At 38.7% G+C, this 18281-nt stretch overlaps 1 protein-coding gene across 2 annotated transcripts in view; it reads right to left on the bottom strand.

The window, feature by feature from the left end:
- The window catches only part of CTNNA1 (catenin alpha 1), a 172970-nt gene that overhangs the window by 59864 nt on the left and 94825 nt on the right, over positions 1 to 18281 (bottom strand). The gene's annotated exons all lie outside the window — the stretch shown is intronic.

Genomic DNA, 18281 nt, shown 5'->3' with positions numbered 1-18281 from the left:
ATATTATCAAAGTCCATATCATGAAATCAGAACCCTTTATGTAATTCTAATATTCTTTAATATATTTAAACAATGAATCCAAGTGATTGTGAAAAGGTCTCATTACAATGAAATCAATACTAAATAATTACACTGACTTCGTTTCGTATCTCTAGTTTGACTTATAATGGACACGTTGATTTTTGTGGCATTTAGATACTTACTTTAAACTAGTGTTAAATTATCACTTTACTAATTAGTTTACTAAATCCTATATATACATTTATATGTGAAAAAAGATTTAGAAATTATTTTGGAGAGAAAAGAGATAAACTGAGTCAATTTAGCAATCCTATGACCAGCTGCTCACTCTAGTTTGAAAGCACACACAAATACACTCTCTCTCCAGTCTCTCTCTTTCTCCCCCTGTCCTCCACCCCCCACCGCCATCTCTCCCTCAACTGCCAAGATCAAAGATGCCTTGACAAAGGGGTTTAAACCTCTTTCTTCTGCCTTTTCCTGATCTTCAAGCCTCAAAGAGCCAAATTAAAAATAACTGGCTAGCAACAGGCATAATACTGATTCTTGTTAGAATATATTTTAAAGGAACCTTGAAAAAATCACTTTATAAATATTATATGCTAAATTTTGACCTTTTAATGGATACCTATTCTTACTGTAAGAGCAGGTCCTTCTAAGTGAAGGGAACAACACATATCTGAGGCAAACCTTCTCATGGCAGAACACAATATATGCTATGCAGCCACACAGTGGTAACTCGAAGGAGGTGAGGGGATGAAAGAGAAAGGCAGCATTTTGAAATATGACTCTTGCTGAAACAGGTTAGCAAAGTTAAAAGGTAGCCAAGCAAATGGGCAACTATGCATGATCTGCATCAAACAGGGCAAGGCCCAGGGACCTGCAGCTGGAAAGGGGACGGGGGGAGGTTCTCTGGTATTAATATAAATGTTCAGTAATTAAAGAATGATAATGATGCCACACTTTTCGTGTAGAAAAGAGCCACAACTTTGTTTCTTCCATTATGATTTCTATGGAGAAACTATGACATATTTAGGATTTAGATGCAAGTTACCAATTGACACAGAATTTTTCCATAAATGAGGTTCCATGTATGTAGTAGCAAAAACCATGAAATTAGATTACTGACTTGATTTTAGAAGAATGAGCATTTTTACAACTGACATTTGCTGATGAGAAAAAAGGCATAAATTCTTAGAGAAAACCACTACCATAAAAAAAAAGTTATCTTTTACTTAACATGACATCCTTCATTCAAGGCATATTTCTTCCCAGGACTGAATTGAAACATGTTAAGATTACAGTTTAATCCATGAGATTTAATACTAAGAGAGGGATGTCTACCTACATTTCAAATAAAATGTGTCTCAGTAAAAAGCAGACAAGATCACAAATTATGGTAAGAATGTGCTCTCTACAATTTTTAAGGTGGGTAGATTAGTTTGGCAAAGTCTCAGCCCATCTCAGCTGATCCTGAGCAGTGAGCATTTCACCTCTTGTTAAACCAGACACTAGGCCTGCCTGGGCAAGGACAGAAGCTGATTTTACAGCATAGAGCACGTCTCACAGCTTCCTTACAGAAGGGCTGGATCAGAAGCACCATTACAAATGAGAGCTCCACAAGCTAAAATTTACCAACCCATTTATCAGGGTAACCATGGCCATTTGTCAGAGAACAACTTTATCACAATACAACTGTGTCCTGGACACACAAGATTCCACTAGTCCTGGAGGATAGCAGAGTAGTTTCCATCATTTCAACCACAACCCAAAATTAATTGAAACTGTGAGCAGAAGGGTGAGAAATAGTGGCTGGGAGTCCCCACATTAACCCTAGAGATTACAGTTAGTGAAATGGACCGTCAATTGGCCAAATCCTTAATGTATGTAGGAAAGAAAATTGGAAAAGCAAGCCATTTAGTAATTCAGGGGAACAGCATAGCCAAGGCCACCAAGGCATACTTTTCAGTTGAAAATTAACAGATTTTTTTTTGGCCCTTCGTTTTTTGGGCAATGCTCTCTGAGAAAAGTGAATAACAGTGCCAAATAGCATTTTCCATTTCCATTTAAAGCACAAATTTCCCTTTTCAATTGCCTATAGAAGGCAGAATTTCTTTTAATTTTGGTCTATTTGTGTTTTGGTATCAGCACAGGTTTGAAGATGAGGCTGTTAGTCATATGTGCTCTCTTTACCAACTGGCTCGGGTGGAAGAGCATCACAACTACACTGCAGATCCTGGTAATATAATGTTAGGCCTTTTGTTTTTTGCTGTCGTTTTATCCTCTTCAATGCCCCCTCTCCCTTTTTTCACTTTCAAGATTAGAGGAAAATGACCACTTAAAAAACAGAAAAATAATTAAATCTCTCTGGAAAAAGCAAGCTAACAAAGGCTATGATACTGTACCCACCTAGTAACCAAGAGCTAGTTTGGAATCATTTATATTCATTTCTGTAGCTTGCCAGGGATTTCAATCACCTTTCTGAAATGAGAGTGAACTGATAAATTTGCAAATCCATACACAACTCAGAGAATACCCTCTGCCAACATCAAATAGCAAAGATACTAATTTTTTAAGCCAAAAATCTGCACTAACACATGTAATTTCTTACTGTGCCTAAGTTAATTTCTGTACCAATTCATTGAATGGAATTGATTTTACTTTCCCACTCCACTAATTATTAAAATCCATCTGCTTATTCTAATGCTAGTCACCAAGAGCTAGACTCTTTCCAATAAAAATGAACCCTATGTAACACTAGGTCTTAATCCTAAAATTCAAAACAGGCGTATCATTTTCTTAAGGCATACTTCCTACGCAACTATGAGGGGGGAGCTATAAATGTCCCGTTCTCTCCAAAGTGTGGCTATCAGTATGAAATTTTGAAATATTATTTTTAGAAGATGACTTACATGGTCATTTTCCTAATAAAGCAATACAATGACAGACTCGTCTCAAAAATCTGTTTTGGGACATGCTTTTCAATATCTTATTGGTTAAATTGCTTCAACCAGAAAAAGAAGACAAAAGTGATAAGGCCATCCACAGATAATTAAATATTTCTGTTCCTAACCTAGGGCAAACTCGTAGTACTTAAATAATTTAAGGCAAAAAACGAGTAGTAAATGACTGTTTAAGCTTTCATACTGCTATTGCAGACATTTGGAAATGTCTGCTACTCCTTCAATTAACCTATTCTTCCTTGGCAATTTTTTAAAAGCCTGATCTATGGAATGTTTGATGAACATTCCTATCAATACTGAAACCGGAAACTGAAAGTACAGTCCAAACCTATTGTGTTCAATCACCCTAAGCCATCTGGGTGGGTGGGTGGGGGTGGGAGGTTGTCAAGTGGGTCGGGAGGGTGGGAAGAAAATACAATTATACTGGGGTGGGGTGGGGGGTGGGGGACAAGTGCAGTGTACAGGGAAGTTTTGTTATTAAAATTGTGTATACTGTAAACAGCCAATGTCTTTCTTTTTTTTCCAAAGCTTTTCCTTGGTAATCTATCAATTTTGACATGTGAAAGTTGAAAACTCATTTATAACAGATATAGAAACCTTAAATGAACAGTTGTTTTGTACCATGTTCTCTATAATGCCAAATGTGCCAGTTGGAAAAAGGGCAGCTAATCATCACGTGTCTTCATTCGGAGACAGGCAAAACTAGGCTAGGAAGTAAGGCAGGGAGGGGAGGGCTGGCTAAGAAACCACCATACCAGTAAACAGCAGCCATGCAATAAGAAGCTGCTCTGTCACAAGTCTTAGCAAGTGGACAAACAGCTGTCTGTGCGGCTCACAGGGCCGAAGGTTGGCCGCCATCCCCCACCCTCCCCTGTGTTCCGCCACAGCCTGGGGAACTTCAAAAAGGTACTCAATTGCCTATACCCAGCAAACAGTAACTTGGCCTCTACCTCAGGGATCTGTTGGAGTAGATCCTAGCAGTACCTTGCACACCACTCCTGGGAAGGAGGTCCACAGGTGCTGACCATGCTGGGGTCTCTAGGATCCCTACATGACCCATTCTATCCCAGACACCAGCTCAGTAAGTATGGATAGGGGAAAAGGAGGGAAGATTTTTAACTAGCCTCCCTTGCTTGGCATAAACATCCTCAGGACAGGATGCTTTGCCTCGGCAACACTGGGGGCAGAAACCGCCCTGGCCTTGGGAATTGACCGCCACAGGTCGCTGTACTTGCCAGGGTGACCTTACTACTTCTCCAGGCCAGGAGCAGTACAACAGGACCAGACAGGCAGGAATAAACACCTAGGGATAAGGAGATCAGAGACGCTAAGGGAATTCTTACACCAGGAACCTCAGAAGAATTAGGGCAGAGGCAGGAAGCACAATACAGAATTTTACTGTCAAACTAACTCATCCAGTATGCACTAGAGGCACAGGTGATAGCAGTTTCAAGTTGCACAAAGGAATGAGTTCCTATCCTTTATAGAGTTAAAAGCAGAGCTTATTAACATAATTCTCGTACATTTTAATCTTGAAAATCCCATGTAAAGCTACATCTGATTTCTTTATCAGTTATTTTAATTAGTTTTGCCTGTATGCCACAGCATTCTCAGGTTCCCACTCAGATTTATAATAGAATTCTTCAAGGTCTGTGTGAAGAGATTTTTTTTTCTTTCTTTAAATATATCTAACCAGCTGGGTACTCGAGTCTCCCTTAGAGAGACAAAATGTACTACAAATTGTCTTTTACAAAGAAAGAAGGGAAAAAGAGGTGAAAATCACAGCTATTCCCACATCTCCCCTTAGCATGAGTTCCTCCTCACTAGCCAATGTTTTGGGAACACTTCTAAGGGACAGATGCTGAGTCTCCCTGAAGCTCTATCTGAAGGAGACCTTAAAGAGCAAGACATCTCCAAAGGCAAGTACAATGAAACATGCTTTCCTGCAAAGCCCACCAGTGAATATACCCTCCCTTTAAACACGGAGGCCAAGAGCAAAGCTAGCCCATCCTCCATCTCAGGACCTCCAACATGAAAGAGCATCTGTGAACAACAATCCTGAAGGCAGGGGCCAACGGCTCTACCACCACCCAAAGAGAGAAGGCTCTTCCCTCATTTGGGAACCAGATTTTAAAACTGCAGCCCCAGAGACAATTCCCAAAGCCTTTTCACAACTTCCATGAAGAGACTTCACCAAGAACCACAGCAAAGAGATGTAAAAATGTCATAACTTTACTGAATATCCATTCACAATTGTGTTCAGTGCACAAAAACTCCATCTTTAGGCCCTGGTATTTCTACCAAGTGCACGCACGCACGCACACACACACACACACACACACACACACAAAATCTCCAGGTTGCTTTTTCTGGAAAATCATACGATAAAAACTCTACAGCCATTTATCTGCTTCATTATCATGAGAACCAAAAAAGTTCCTCCTGTGATAAACAAAAACATTTCCTATGGCCTCACTGCCAAATACATAGAGGGTAAGTGCTCAGCACCTAAAGATCTCTGAAAACAATGTATTTATCATTTACATATAGCCTAAAAGTCAAGGAAACTTAGCAAAATACATTCATATGTACAGAATGATTGAAATAAGGATGTAAAAAGATCAAAAGCAGGGATTCTTAATTCTAAGGGTCCAGGATATGTTTCATAGGATGCAAGAATCTCTTGAAATTATATTGCAAATATTGTGTTGAGTCTAACAATTTCACCAGATCCTAAACCATTTTGGTTAACTCACAAAAAAGCCCTAACAGAGCAATGAAACAATTCTAGTATACACTAATTGGGCCTTGATCTTCCTGGCCAAGGCAAAGAAGAAAATCAACAGCTTTCGTCTGATAAAGGAAGCACATTGGTTTATTTGGAGGGAATGACACAAATGCAAAAGTCTGTGAATTATCTTTAAAATAGAGCCAGCTTTAGGAACAATAAGGAAACATGTCAGACAATATCCCCAAGGAGCTTTTAGAGAACAGGAAGACATGTTTTTCATGTCAACCCTTGAAAAAACTATGGGAAAGGAGGCGACACAAGCATGATGCATGCTTTGTGGTATGATCTAACCTTTGTTGTGACCCAAGGCAAGGGCCTGTAAAGTCAGAAAGAATGAATATGCACCTACTTGGAAGAACAGTTCATGTTTCCTCCTTATCACATCCCTGGGACCCAAACTAGAGTGTTCCATCACATAAGGGACACCCAGTAAATTCCTAATCCATTACATTATAAATCTTCTAGGCTAGGAGTACAATTTAAAATTTAAAACTCTTCCACTACATTACGAATGAAGAGAAGCACATTTCATGCATCATCACTAGTTATGCTGATGATAATCATAAATGTTCTCCTTGGGTAAGAATCTATAAGATGATAACTAATTTTCAAAGAAAGAACACATTTAAAAAGATAAAGCGTTCAATGGTCTGAATAGCTGTCAGAAATTTAACAGTCTCTTTAAAATTTAAAACCCATTCTGTATGCTGTTAGCAAAACCTCCTAGGTTTCAACAGGAGCAAATAGAGACCTGTGTTCAGAGACCTGCCCCACACTTGGGCCTGTCACCCTGGACAAGTCCATCAGCCTTACTGTGCCTTGGGTCTCTCACCCTTAAGTTGGAATTAATAGCAGTAACAACCAAAAGGGAATTCAATACATGCAAAGTCCTGAGAAAGTCCTGAACACAGTAAATATTTAACAAATGTTTGCTATTTTTAGTAACAATATGTGGAGAACTAGATGAGAGAGATCCACCAAGTAGAGAATATAATCACATTAAAGACATGTAAGGCCCCTGAGTTGCTCACTGAAACTCGCTACTTTCTAGTATTACTTCCCTCACTAAGTTAATGTATAGTATCTAAAATGAAGATTGACAATTAGTGAGAGCTTTTAATAAGCCAATAGCCGGGATACACTTTTTGTATCTAATATTGATATAGAACTGACCATATCATCTCATAGTCAAGTAATCTGCTTTATATAAATGTACTATTATATTAGTCATGACATTACTTTAGTTTGGCTTCATGAATCAAGGCTAAATTTCATAAGATTTAGAATCCATATTTCCAAAATTCCTTCTGGGTAAGAAAGTCACTTAAAAATCAAGTAATGTTGGGCTTCCCTGGTGTCGCAGTGGTTGAGAGTCCACCTGCCGATGCAGGGGACACGGGTTCATGCCCCGGTCCGGGAGGATCCCACATGCCGCGGAGCGGCTGGGCCCATGAACCATGGCTGCTGAGCCTTCGCGTCCGGAGCCTGTGCTCCGCAACGGGAGAGGCCACCACAGAGAGAGGCCTACGTACCGCAAAAAAAAATAATATAAAATTAAAAAATCAAGTAATGTCTTTCCTTGTTCAGTAAAATTATATAGGACAACACATACTATCCATTATCACAAACAGATTCTGTTTTTCAAAATAAATATAAAATAATCTCATTGATATCTCGGCCTCTGACAAATTTTAGTACAAAATACATAACTGAGAATTAAGGATCACTATTATGTTTGGGTTTCTTTGCTTAGGAAAAAATGTACTTCAAGCCTACCACATCTAATTTAGGAAGCAGCCCATCCAATTGTGGCAGATTTGGTTCCTAGGCAGATTTGTCAGAATTATTGAGGGGTCTGAGCAAGAAGGGAAGTACGAGAATTTTAAAAGACAAAGATAACCCGTCAATCCAGGAGGATATGTTTCATGACTATTGTACAGTGATCCTCCATATTACCAAAATCTCTATTAAATATAAAGCTTGTGCAGAATTAACCTGTCTGAATGAAGACACATATCTGGTCATATCAGAACCTACAGATCTTATGGCCCAGATTTTTCAACTCAAGAACTTTTTCTTGACATTGTCTTCCCCAAGATCATGATCCAGTTTATCCAACAAGGCAAATTACTTTATCTGCTCCTTCACCTGCAACTTTTCTGCACTTTCCCCATCTCTTGACCCTAGGCTTGTTCTCCTTCCTCTTTTACCACCACATAAACAAGCTTTTCACAGTTCTCCTTCTCTTCATGGTTTCCAAAACTCCAAGGATAAACAACCTTATTGGGGGGAAACTGTTCAGTTGTAGTATATCCAGTGCTAAGCAGCCCCTTTTTAAGAAATAGCCATAATTTCAAAAATACTCCTCAACTCCACAAAACCAAGTGTCTGTCAGCTTCAAACTAATCCATACAACTTGGAAAATACTGTTAGAAACACAATTACGCATCTGAGTTGTCTTCTCAGTATACCCTTCCCTTTGCATAGGTTCAAGTAACAAATAATGTTTATTCACTTTGCTTTTACTTTCAAAAGACAAGAAATACCAGTCATTTAAGGATAGTGCCCTTTCTGCTCTTAATAATTAGCACTCACTCCAGCTCTCTGACTAAATAAAATCCCTAACACTCTTCACATCTTTAATATTAATAGCTATTTTGCTGGTTTTATGTGGGGGTGGGGAACATGCCTTGGGGCATAAAGGACACAGGTACACGGGCCATGGTTGTAAAAGTTTCAGAAATATAGAATTCTCAAAATAATAGGTAGTAATCCTTACCTCCCTCATCTGTGCTCTAAAATTTCATACCAGTTTTGTCAGGATCCCAATGAACTGGCCACAAAAACACTGACCTTTCACTCGAAAATACGTTCTGCCATAGTTTTTGCTCCAAATAGAGAAAAAGACGAAAGCATCAGGCACCCCATGCTACGACTGTCGCCCATGGCACACACTAAGAACTGGGTTCAGAAGTGACCCTGACAATGCTACCTTCTCTCTGATCAACCTCCCTAACTCTCCCTTGAAATTCACAAGGGAAAATAATGGCAGTGAGAAAGAAGAGAAAAGAATCTACTACCCTCAGCACACTCCTGTAGGCATCTTGGGACAGTGTCAGGTCACCACATCTCCCTCATCTCCTGACAATCCCTTGAGGCCAGTGGATGCAAAACTGCTCTCTGACACTTGCCATCAACTTCCAACAACTAGAGCCCATTTTATTATTGTGGTAAAACTGCCAGGCTAAGATTTATCTACTACTCTACATGAAAACCTAATAGCAGGTGGTCAAGAATTTTCTTCTTTTTGATGCAGCATTCCTAAAGTGTCAAAAGATATTATAGTGCACAAGCGATATCATCAACGAGACACCCAATTTGTGCTCTCTTAGAATTACACGTGAGATGAATTACAGATAGAATGTGAAGAAACAAACTGTAAAAGGGTTTATCTAAAGTCTGCTTGACCTTCCCACAAGATACATCACCATAAATTATTACAAAAATTATTAAACAAATACAATTCTGTTAAAAACACAAATCTTCTGGCTCTCCAAAATAATAATCAGTATTTTGAAGATCATGCCTTCTAAATATTTTACGTCAATTTTCAAACACACACACACACAGTCCTCAGTTTAAACTGAAGAGGGGACAGGACGGGACGGGAGGTGGGGCATCTGGGGATTAGATAAAACCTATGAAAGGCTATATTCTTTATTCTGATTTATTAATTAGCATTTAAACTAAGTGAATTCCAAGACCTAATATCAACTGGGATTCAGAACACTATGGATGGCATAGATTGGGAAGGGGAGGAGTAAGAAAGATTAAGATTCAGCTTTTCACATGTTAAAGCTGAAATTTAAGTAAAGATGACAAATCCAGGGTAAAGATCTAGGCTGGAAATATAAATTTTGAAGTCATCATCAGTGAACAGAGGTATTGAAAGTCATAAAACTGAATGATTTCACCAAGGGACTGAGAGATGAAGAAGAGAATCATAAAACCACACTTTTCTCCTACACCAACCTGAGGAATCTTTAAACAATATCTATCAAATGGCAGTCAACCAAAAAAGGATGGGTACCCAGCAATCCCACTACTGGGCACATACCCTGAGAAAACCATAATTCAAAGAGAGTCATGTACCACAATGTTCACTGCAGCTCTATTTACAATGGCCAGGACATGGAAGCAACCTAAGTGTCCATCGACAGATGAATGGATAAAGAAGATGTGGCACATATATACAATGGAATATTACTCAGCCATAAAAAGAAACGAAATTGAGTTATTTGTAGTGAGGTGGATGGACCTGGAGTCTGTCATACTGAGTGAAGTAAATCAGAAAGAGAAAAACAGATACCGTTTATTAACGCATGTATGTGGAATCTAGTAAAATGGTACAGATGAACCTATCTGTAGGGCAGGAATAGAGATGTACACGTAGAGAACGGACATGTGGACACGGGGGGTAAGGGGAGGGTGGAACGAATTGGGAGATTAGGCTTGACATAAATACACTACCATGTATAAAACAGATAGCTAGTGGGAACCTGCTGTATAACACAGGGAGCTCAGCTCAGTGCTCTGTGATGACCTAGATGGATGAGATGGGGGAGGTGGGAGGGAGGTCCAGGAGGGAGGGAATATAGGTATAGATATAGCTGATTCACTTCATTGTACAGCAGAAACTAACACAACATTGTAAAGCAATTTTACTCCCCCACCCCCTGCCAAAAAAAAGACTAGCTGATAAATTTCTCTACTTAGGCAAACCATGAAAATGATCAGATATCCAGATTTTTCCACAGAGTTAAGAATTCTACATTAATTTTTGATTTAAGGGACTTCCCTGGCAATCCAGTGTTTAAGACTCCACACTCCCACTGCAGGGAACACGGGTTTGATCCCCAGTCGGGGAACTGAGATCCCACATGCCTCGCGGCCAAAAATATGTATATAAATAAAATCTTTTTTAATTTAACCAAAGTAGGGGAAAATTAAATGGCAAGACCCAACCAGATGTCAACTCTTGCTGCTTTTTGCAGCTCTTCTGACAAAAAAAAAAAAAAAAAGGGACATGCTTTCCCCTGTGCTAAGAGAGGGACAAAATGGAGACTCTGTCTCACCCACCAAACACTAGAAGCGCGGGCTCCCAGAACACCTCCAGGCGAGGGTCTGCAACTAGAACCACCGGTAAAATACAGTGTTCTAAGCTTTTAAAACGAATATTAAAATTCAACAAGGTGCACATTTTCAGGAGGCAGGTAGGGAAAAATGTACCCAGTATGTATTAGATTTTCTGTATTGATATTAAAGGGTTTCTAATGGTAAATCTACAATTTCCTGCATCCACAATAACATTGATATATAGAACTGGCTGGTCAGCTTGCTTGGTTAAAAGGCCAGTCATGGGTTTGGTCTCCTGAAGAGATCGGTTTTGCTCTTCACGTTCTAAACTCCAATGATTTCGTCTGTGAAATTGAAAATATCTGTCAATGGTTACAACTGGTACTCAAAACTGTGAGGAGATTAGTGAAAATGCTTTGCCAGTGCTAGGGAGAAATCACTCAGAGTGTACGTCCCACAAAGTAAGAAATACCTCTACATACAGGATGACATATTATATAAGCCATCATTATCCCTTTTAATAAATAGTATCCACATAGGATAAGGAAGAATAAGATGATATCATAATAAATTAGTCCAAAAAAAAAGGGAACTGGGAAAAATGTCTCCAGAAAGGCTTAGAGGGGATTCTTTTCTAATACAGTAAGTCCCCGACATACGAACCTTCAAGTTGCCAACTTTCAAAGATGCGAAAGTGCATTTGTATATCCAATCACGTAAGTTAGTTCATGTGTCTGGCGTACATTGCAACGTGTGTGCATCCTCTACAAGTGGTTGTGCTTTTGTGTTCTTTACTGTACAGTTCTGTTGCTGTGCAACACAAGGAGCTTACTAATGAAGACCTGATGGAATTGGAGGCCCAGAGAAAGGACAAAGAGAGACAAGAATAAGAAGTAACTGAAGAATCAAAGAAATTCATGATGCAGGAAATGGCAAGGGGATTTTCTTTATCTGAGGAGGCACTGTTAGTTTTTGAGGCACAGGACCCGAATGTAGAACGGCACACAAAGGTTGCAGCAGCCGTTCAGTATGCAATCCAGTGCTACCATGTCATCTATGACGAGAAAAAAGAGCTACTACCCAGATAACACTGGATCATTTTTTCAAGAGGGTAGATAGAATTGAATCCAGCAAAGAACCAGAACCTGTGCCATCAACGTCAGGCATGAGTGAAACTGCAGCTTGCCCTCTGTCTCCTATTGCTGATGATCCTTCAGCTCTACCACCTCCCACCTCCTCTCCCTCCATCAGTCAGTAACTCTTCTTGCCTGTTCACTCGATGCCAGCCCCTGTATGCCAGCTGTTGTACTGTACTACTGTACTTTTCAAGGTACTGCACTGTAAGATTAAAAATGTTTATTTTTTGTGTTTGTTTTTTACATATTATTTGTGCGAAAAGTATTATAAACTTATTACAGTACTGTACAGCCAATTGTGTTAGTTGCGTTCCTAGGCTAACTTTGTTGGACTTATGAACAAATTGGACTTACAAACGTGCTCTTAGAACAGAACTCGTTCGTATGTAGGGGACTTACTGTAGAGGGACATAGTAGGTCAAATGAATTCTGCCCTTAAAATCCCTTACTCTGTTTTCACTGTACCACAAAATGTCTATATTTTACACTACTGCAGCCAGAGAAGTTCGTCAAACTGTTCTTTCTTCGCCTCTTCTCTCACTTAAATTTCTCTCCAGTGATGCTTGGCAGCCTACTCATTCAGCCTTTCATTCTGTCTTTCCTTACTTGAGAGCTTTCAAGCATTTATACTTTTCACTTAAGTCTATGTACGAGAATATTTCAATAGGCACAAGTACCTGTGTTCAGCTGAGGGAAAATGGAAGCAAAAAGACCTGGGATCAAGACAAAATAAAATAGCTTCTATTTGTCTCAATGAGAAAGCCATTATTTAGCTCATTTCCTGTCGAAGATTTTTTTTTTAAACTTTGGCACCTCCCTCTGATTTCAAGTCTTGTACCAGGCATTTTCACTTGATTACAGAACCCCTCACTTGAATATGTGTAGTTACATTAAATGCTTGCATCCAAGAACTTGTACATCCATAAATAAACTGCAGAAATCCACACAAATTCTGCAGACGTAGGTACAAATAAAAACAAATATTCTTAAAACTATTTATGAGTATAGAAATCCTGCAGATGCAATGTCAATGAGAATTGTGGAAAGAAAGTTTACCATAGAAGGCTCTGAAAACTTCCACTAAACCAGATCTATGACTGGGCTACTTCCCCCATCCAGCAGGTCAAATGACTTCTGATCCTAAACAACTGAAACAGCCTGTGTGGGAAAAAAAAATTTATAAAATTATGAAACTTAAATTCTCAAAGTTAGGCAATTAATTACTACCTTGTATTCAACCATGAAATTTTTGCAAAGGAATTTGTAATTGGAATATGTCAATTTATATGATACTCTCATTTGAAAATTCTTTCCTAGAACCAGAGTTAAACAGTCTTTTCTCTTGTTTGGGTGCTACTTCTGCATGTGTTCCATGCACACTCACAGCCATAGCTTATTTAATGAATAGTATAAACGTAAGTCACTATCCAGCTAGAAGAAATATTAAGTTGGAGCACTTATCTCACACCAGGCAAATGAAAGATTGTGATGAATTTGTATTGTGTCGATTTAGCCAATCCAGAACTACACTTCCCAGAATTCTCTTCCCGGCATAGTTCCAGGTTAGCCTGGACCACAAGAGACATCCTGGCATGAGATCTGAAAGGTGGAAATGAAGCAGCACCACCTTTTTAAACTGGGAAGGTCAGTGCAGGTACAAGGTGCTACTGCAGGTCACACACATTGTTGATTTTCTGCTGGCTCCTTTGCTTAGCATGGGGCAATGACCATGACCACAACTCCTACAGGATTTTCTCCTTCAGCTTTTCTGACTTCTGGGCCAGATGCATATTTAAATCTGTGATAAAGGTACCCATCTTCTCCTTCAAGAAACCTCTATCATCATAGTTGGAGGTTTGGATGTAGTGAGAGGCTAACATGAGTTGCAGGCTGTCCTCATGGGGTCCAACTCATATTCCAGAATGATCCTGCTTCATATGTACCATGTTCTCTTACTGACTGCATGCCCTGCTAATTTCTAGCTCCAGCACCAGAAACAAAAGCAACAGCCTCATATGAACTGTTTAATCTGCTCCCATAATTATTGGGTTGGCCAAAAGGTTCGTTCGTTTTTTCCGTAAGATGGCTCTAGTAGCATTCAGCTCTCTTTAGACTGTATGTGACAGCTGTCATATCAGCGTGCATTTAAAAAAAGACTTATCAAAATTGGTGAATTTTTGTGTAGCCATTTTAATATTGAAGATGGAAGAAAAAAGCAACATTTTTGGCTTATTATGCTTTATTATTTCAAGAAAGGTAAAAACGCAACCAAACAGCAAAAAAAGATTTGTGCAGTGTATGGAGAAGGTGCTGTGTCTGATCGAACTTGTCAAAAGTGGTTTGAGAAGTTTCATGCTGGAGATTTCTTGCTGGACAATGCTCCACGGTCAGGTAGACCAGTTGAAGTTGATAGCAATCAAATCGAGACATTAACTGAGAACAAGCAACGTTATAACATGTGGGAGATAGATGACATACTCAAAATATCCAAATCAAGCACTGAAAATCATTTGCACCAACTTGGTCATGTTAATCGCTTTGATGTTTGGGTTCCAGATAAGTTAAGCAAAAAAAAAACTTCTTGACTGTTTTTCCACATGCGATTCTCTACTTAAACGTAATGAAAACGTTCCATTTTTAAAACAAATTGTGATGAGTGATGAAAAGTGGATACTATACAATAATGTGGAACAGAAGAGATCGTGGGACAAGCAAAATGAATCACCATCAACCCCACCAAAGGCTGGTCTTCATCCAGAGAAGGTGATGTTGTGTATATGGTAGGAACAGAAGGGACTCCTCTATTATGAGCTCCTTCTGGAAAACCAAACGATCAATTCCAACAAGTACTACTCCCAATTAGACCAACTAACTGAAAGCAGCACTCGATGAAAAGTGTCTGGAATTAGTCAACAGAAAACACATAATCTTCCATCAGGATAACAAAAGACTGCATGTTTCTTTGACGATCAGGCAAAAACTCTTACAGCTTGGCTGGGAAGTTATGGTTCATCCATTGTATTCACCAGACATCGTACCTTTGGATTTCCATTTATTTCGATCTTTACAAAATTCTCTTAATGGAAAAAATTTCAATTTCCTGGAAGACTGTAAAAGGCACCTGGAACAGTTCTTTGCTCAAAAAGATAAAAAGTTTTGGGAAGATGGAATTATGAAGTTGCCTAAAAAATGGCAGAAGGTTGTGGAACAAAAGGGTGAATACATTGTTCAATAAAGTTCTTGGTGAAAATGAAAAATGTGTCTTTTATTTTTACTTAAAAACCGAAGGCATTTTTTAGCCAACCCAATACATAAAGTCAAACCCCTATAATAAATCCCTTATATATCTTTCATAGTTGCTCTGCTTCTGTGATTAAAACCTTAGTGACACAAAGGGGTGTGTGCGTTTGTGTATGTAAGTAATCTAAAACAGGAAATCCTCTAGCCAAAAAACGAATGATAAACATACATACATGAAAATAAAAAGAAAACTCTGGTATGGTGAGGAAAAAAAGCTATATGCAATGTCAAAAGATAAATGACAGATTTAGAAAAAAATATACGCAATGCAGATGGCAGATAATAGGTTAATAGCTATACTATACAAAGAGCTCCAGCAAAGAAAAAGACACACAAGCCATTAGAAAAATGGACACAGGATATAAATAGGCAATTCACAGAAGAGCAAATCTAGTGACCTACAAATATATAAAAAGGTTATTTGAATTCAAAAGTGGTCAGAAAATGCAAATTAAAGTAATAATGAGTTATTACTTCCTACCCATCAGATTAGAAAAATTAAATAACACCTACTATACAGAGGAAGTGAAGAAAAGGCTATTTTCTTACATTGGTGGTAGAACTGCAACTAGTTTAGCCTTTTTGGGAAAATAATCTACCAACAGCCATTCAAATAAAAATGTGTATGTACTATTCAACCCAGCAATTCCATAAAAATAAAATACCGAATCTATCTCATAGAAATAAAGTACCAAATGCAAGGTAATGCAACATTGTTCGTGATGCTTAAAAAAATTTTTAAAGCAAATGCTCATAAGAAGAAGGGAATTGTCAAATAATTTATGGTATATCCACACTATGAAATCTTACTCGGCAATTAAAAGAATGAATTAGAGGTAAATCAGGAGACTTGAAAGGATTTCCATTGTTGAACAATAAGACGCAGGTTTGTAAACAATGATACTACTTTGTTCACGGAAACACCTATGCCAAAAAATCGATATGGGGGTTGGGAGTGTGGAGAGTAGAGATATAAGCAGAGAAAAGTATAGAGATATTCATACCAGATTGCTAACACTGTTTCTTTGGCCAAGGAAGATGTGGGATGAGGGAGAGATCTGAGTGGAAGGAGGGGAAAGCGAAAAATAAGAGTATGGATATATAGATCTCATTTATGGAAAAGCTATGTGCATGTGTATGTGTGAGCGAGTAAGTATAAATTTTAAGAGGATGAATTATCTTTGTCTTTATAATTTTTGTGTTGTTAGTTGCACCTGTTAAAAGTGATGCCTAATTTCTTATAATTATAATATTTTAAAAGTCAATATAGAGTCTAGGAAGCAACTATAATTAAACTATACTAGTCATCAGGTTCACTGGATCCTGGAAAGGAAATGACAACCAAGTTAAAAAAAAAAAAAAAGCAGAAAACGGAAGAAGAGAAGGAAGGCAGTGAAAAGAGAATGTACAGTGGAGAAAATGCTGGAATCACTGTACTGGAACACTGCCAAGAAAGAGGTGAAAGTAGCTCCTTGAACTGAGCCTGGAAGCAGGAAATGTTGATGGGGGCGGAGGGGGGGGTGGCAGCTATTGGCCCACAGCCTCATAGACAAGGCCCATATTCGTGGGACTACACTGAGACATTGTTAAAGGTATTGAAATATTACACTTACACACACACATATCCCATTACTTAAAAGGTTAATGTGAGGCCTGATGGAGGCTTCTAGAATCCTGCTCCAGCACAAGAGCAATACTGATTGGGTAGCATCCACATTAACCAGTTGTACCTATAATGAATATCTCCCCTACTTAGAGGCAGGAACCATCCATCCCCATCATATTCCACCTTTACCCACAAGCAATGTAGCATTGCTTCCCAAGATGACCAGTTGCCTTAATCAACGGAAAATCTCCTGAGGATGTGAAGCTTAGGGCCCCAGAAGCCCTGGGGTCAGAGATCAAGCACAAAAGTGCCCAGCAGGATAAGAAGAGAGGCTCAGTGACATAGGAGCCCATTAAAGGCAACATGGGTTCCCCTCTCTTGATTACCCATGATACGCTCTACACAGAATATTTTGTGGAATTATCCTAAAACTGAACTTCCCAGGCATATATCACTGGTTACATTGCATTGCATGTTTCCTAACGGCACAAGGCGAAGAGTACTTTTTGTTTGTTTATTTATTTATTAACAGTCAGTCTTTCTTCCTAGAGCACAGCACAGCAGTGTTTACCATGGCTATAAGTAATGCACAATATCCCCTAAACTGAATAAAAACTCCTTGTGCTTGTGGTTGAAGTTAAAGGTCCAATATTAGAAAGCAGAAACTACTATCGATCACAAAAAAAAACTTATTAGACAGGGTTTCCCCCCCACCCCAGTATAATGGTAACAGGCAAAAAAGTTATAGAGGTATCATCTTTTGGGCTGTAAAACCAGAAAGCATCAATGTTTTCCAGGACAAGAGCCAGGGTCAAGAGTTAAAGACCACAGGAATTGTCAGATATGCAAAACTGAAAGAGGCTATAGTGAAATGATAAAACTTTGAAAGTTATTATAGTGAATGAAGACTACTATAAACCATCTGTGATGAGAAAAGGTAATAAATTATGAAGTGTAAAGAGATCTGACACTCTGAAATAAACATTTCAAAGAGTATAGTAAATGCCTATTGGCTATATAGATAATACACTAAGATGTGCTGTCATTAATAGTAATTATTTGTTAAAGAGAAGTAACCTCAATATTATACAGAACAGTCAATAATAGAAAACCTAGCCTAACAGAAAACCTAGGGCTACTCAATCTTAGTTGAAAAGCAATTCAGACAGGAAACACAACACAATTATTACATTCCAGACATGTGAGGTTTATAGACTTCATTACAATAAGGGACTATAAGCTGATGCCACAGTAGAGTGAACAGAACAGAGGCCTCTGAGATTAAATATCTAAGAAAGAGGCAGGAAAGCAAAGACAAACTGGCAACAGCT

This window comes from Delphinapterus leucas, chromosome 3 (genome assembly GCF_059928025.1).
Source record: "Delphinapterus leucas isolate spDelLeu-1000000601 "Yukka" chromosome 3, BTC_Dleu_Yukka2, whole genome shotgun sequence".
Classification (NCBI taxonomy): Eukaryota; Metazoa; Chordata; class Mammalia; order Artiodactyla; family Monodontidae; genus Delphinapterus; species Delphinapterus leucas.
The sequence above is the reverse complement of the archived record's forward strand: the minus strand, read 5'-3'. Positions and strand labels throughout refer to the sequence as shown.